This window comes from Canis lupus, chromosome 2 (assembly GCF_003254725.2).
Source record: "Canis lupus dingo isolate Sandy chromosome 2, ASM325472v2, whole genome shotgun sequence".
In the NCBI taxonomy this organism is placed as follows: Eukaryota; Metazoa; Chordata; class Mammalia; order Carnivora; family Canidae; genus Canis; species Canis lupus.
This window is the reverse complement of record NC_064244.1, coordinates 72,311,215-72,315,025: the sequence shown is the minus strand read 5'-3', so window position 1 is coordinate 72,315,025 and position 3,811 is coordinate 72,311,215. Positions and strand designations below refer to the sequence as shown.

Below are 3,811 nucleotides of genomic sequence, written 5' to 3'. Positions count from 1 at the left end.
GCTGGTCAGGGAAGACAGGAGAATTTATTATAAAGTGTCTCCTGGGGGGCACCTGGGGGGTTAATCTGTCATGTTCCCAGGGTCCTGGGATCAAGGCACACGTCCGGCTTCTGGCTCAAAGGGGAGTCTGTCCTCCCTCTGCTGTTCCCTCTGCTTGTGCTCTCTCTCTGGCTCTGGCTCTCAAATAAATATTTTTGGGAAAAAAAAGATTTTATTTATTTATTCATGAGAGACACCGAGAGATAGGCAAGAGGGAGAAGCAGGCTGACCTTGCCATGAATTACCGGCACCACCCATCAAAACAATAATACTGAAGAGAAGAAGAAACCAAAACAGAGGGAGAGAAAAGATGTAAAAGGGAGAGAGTTGGGTGAGGGGAGGAGTAGGGGGAGGGGAAGAACGGACTCGGAGGAGAGACAAAGGAAGGGAAAGGGCAAAAGTATAGTCTTCCTCCAAGGATTGATGCGAGGATGGAATGAAAGCAAGCACGTAAAGTTCTGTGTGAGACGCAGCATCTACACTCAAACAGCACGGGGGGGGGGGGGGGGGGCGGGAATCCGTGTTCTGCGTCCACACCCCGCCCAAGCCGGCTCTCCTAACGGTGGGGGACGCTGCCTCTCCCCACAGCTGCCCAGGCAGCAACCGGCCGCTCGGGGCCTGCGGGCCCACGAGGCCTCTCGGCCGGTGACGATGACCTTCGTTCAACCTGTTCCACTTCGTGACCAACGACACGCTCCACCTGCACAGCCGGGTGACCTCGTGTGACGCGCGGGCGGGGCCTCCGGGCATCGCTGGCGTCGCTGGGGTTGGCCACTAGGGACCGCCACTGGGGAGCCAGACCCCGGGCAATGGACCAATGCCGCCGTCCCGGGGGCGGGACCAAGGAGGGGCCTGGGAGACGGCGGTGCCGGGGATTGGCTTATCTTGTCGGGGGCGGGGCTGGGGGCGGGGCTTGTGGCACTAGGGGCCTGTGGCTAGAACTAAGGGGCGGGATTTGGGGGAAACACAACTCCCGGGTGTCTCAGGCGAAGGGCTTCCCTGGCTGAAGCTGGGAGGGGGACCTCGCTACCTTTTTGCTGTTCCCCCCGCAGACCTGTAGGCAGGAGAGTTCACCTGGGAGAAATGAAGCTTGGGAGATCCCAGCCCAGGAGCTCCTGGAGAGCGGGCGGGCTGGATGGTGTTCAAGCCCAACCCGACAAGCGGTAACTGGGTCATTTAGGAGTCTCCTTGGCTCCTCTTGCAGAGCCTCCCACTGACTTCTGTGAGACCCCTCCTACCTTCTTGTCCTCACACTCCTCCCTCAATCCTGGTCCATATCCTCCCCAAACCTAGGTCCTCAACTTCTCTGCTCTAGAGGGGTCCTCTCCCCTCACAGATCCTGTTCTCATTCAACTTCTACTCCTCTCCTCTCATTCCTACCTTTCCTGCCACACCAGCTCAATCTTCTAGTCTGTCCCTTGTGCCAGCCTGCTTTTATATATATCCTCCTAGCTGGTCTGGAACAGTCTCTTCTTAATGTTCCAGAACAGTCCTCCAAAGCTTCGACCCTCCCAGGAAAGCCTATCTTAGTAAGCCCATTCTAATTAGAGACAGAAGAGTCATCATCACACTCTTCTGAGGCTCTGCTTCAACAAAGGGTCGGCCCCTTCAATCTTGATGAAACCATGAGAATCCTGTCAGGATGGTTTCTCAAGCTCAGTCTTTCTTTCTTTCTTTTTTTTTTTTTTTTTTTTTTCAGTCTTTCTTTCTATGTGGTTTCAGAGTCCAAAGCCTCCAGAAGCAGGTGTTTGGCAAGTTGGTACACAGGTATTGGTGTGAAATTCTGGGTAGGTGCACTAGCGTCTGGGGGTGCATACTGGGTTCTGGCTGGTGCTGGTCTTGGAACCTGTCTCTGCTCAACTCTGTGTGACTTGGGAGAAGTCAGTTACCCTCTCCAAATCTCAGCTTACTCAGCAGTACATGGCAGAGCTGTCACTGTGGGGTTGTTGGTAGTCACAGAGCTTTACACCTCATGAGAACCTGAGACTATCCAGAAATAACTTAGAGTACAGGGTTTGGGCCAGGCAGGTAATAAATGAGAGAGGCTGAGTGGGGTCCCCATTGAACTAGAGAGTGCATTTCATCCCTATACTCCATCTGCCTCACCCCCAATTTAAGGGAGGGAATGTCAGACAGTTGGGACATGGGGTTCCAGGAAAGCTTTGTCGAAAGAATGCGTGAATGGATTACTAAAGAACTCCCCAAAGTGGAATATCTAAGCCTAAAAAGTTTCCAAGGCTCCCAAAGCCATCGAATCCTGTTTGTAATCATTGCTTTCTTTTCTGCAGGAGCCTGAATCACCCATTCTTCTGATGGTAATAGGTGTGATGCTATAATAAAAAGCCTGCCCAGATATATCCCCCAACTCTAACCCTTGGCTTCTAGTTTTGTTGTCTGAGGTAAGGATGGGGTGGAGAAAAACTTAGGGAGAGAGAAGTAGTCTATCCTCTTGTTAGGGAGTGAAGATGGAACCCCCATGGGTCCCAACTACTATCTGGTAAGAAATGTGGCTGCTGAGCCTCGGGCTGCACTTCATCCCACCATCCCTTCCCATCTCCGGAACTCTTCCAAGGGCAGGATCTGACTACAAAGCTTCAGCACTTTATGAGGAACAAGGTATATGCATATGTGAGAAGTCATTTTATTCTCTATGGGTTTTGGTTCTCCTATATGTTAAAGAATTTGACCAGATGATCTGGGCTTCAACACAGGGACTCTATTGACTCTGGTTCCAGGGAAGGTTCTTGGGCCTTGGCCAACTGGTCCTGTCTCCTTTCTTCTGCAGAATGGACAAGAGCTATTCAGTTTCAGAATTAGGATTAAATGATTCCACATGACTTATCTTGCCTATTAATTATTTCTGACCTCATAACCCCCTTCTCCTTCCTAGTAGAGGAGGAAATAGAGAGCAGTGTTTGTGCTACTATCATTTATCCATTTAAAAATTGGTTGGAAAAAAAAATTGGTTGGAATCTACTGTGTACCAATTCCCATGTTAAGCCCTGGGGATCAACAGTACATTAGACACAGTCTTTGACCTTACAGAAAGGATAGTTGATTAGTGTGGACCAGACCAGGAAACAGGACAGGCTTTATAAGTTGGCAGAGGTGGCACTTTCACAAAATCACAAGAAGGCCTCTTTTTGTTGTTTGTTTTGTTCCTTTTTTAAAAAAATTTTATTTATTTATGATAGTCACAGAGAGAGAGAGAGAGAGGCAGAGACATAGGCAGAGGGAGAAGCAGGCTCCATGCACCGGGAGCACGACGTGGGATTCGATCCCGGGTCTCCAGGATCGCGCCCTGGGCCAAAGGCAGGCACTAAACCGCTGCGCCACCCAGGGTTCCCTGTTTTGTTCCTGAAATAAAATACTACTTTTTTAAAATTTATTTTTATTTTTTTATTTTTATTTTTTTTTAAATACTATTTTTGATTGCTATCTATGATCATCTTGGAAATTAATTTCTTGGGAAAATACTTTGGTACAAACAACAATAAAAGCTAAATTTAGCAGTCCTAACTTTTTAAATTTAACTTTATTTATTTATATTTAAATATTTTATTTATTCATGAGAGACACAGAGAGAGAGGCAGAGACATAGGCAGAGGAAGAAGCAGGCTCCCTGCAGGGAACCCGATGCGGGACTCAATCCTGGGACCCCAGGATCATGCCCTGAGCCAAAGGAAGATGCTCAAGCACTGAGCCACCTAGGTGTCTCAACAGTCCTAACATTTTATTTTCAAGGCTTTTCTTTTTATTTAATGCTTTCACA

General features: G+C 48.8%; 1 long non-coding RNA gene across 1 annotated transcript; it reads left to right on the top strand.

Annotated features, from left to right (window-relative positions):
- The first annotated feature begins 969 nt into the window (after positions 1-969).
- LOC118354006 (uncharacterized) lies at positions 970-3,402 on the top strand. The gene is made up of 3 exons (XR_004813838.2): positions 970-1,202; positions 1,739-1,826; positions 2,328-3,402. It is a non-coding gene; the product is annotated as an uncharacterized LOC118354006 (long non-coding RNA).
- The last annotated feature ends 409 nt before the right edge of the window (positions 3,403-3,811 follow it).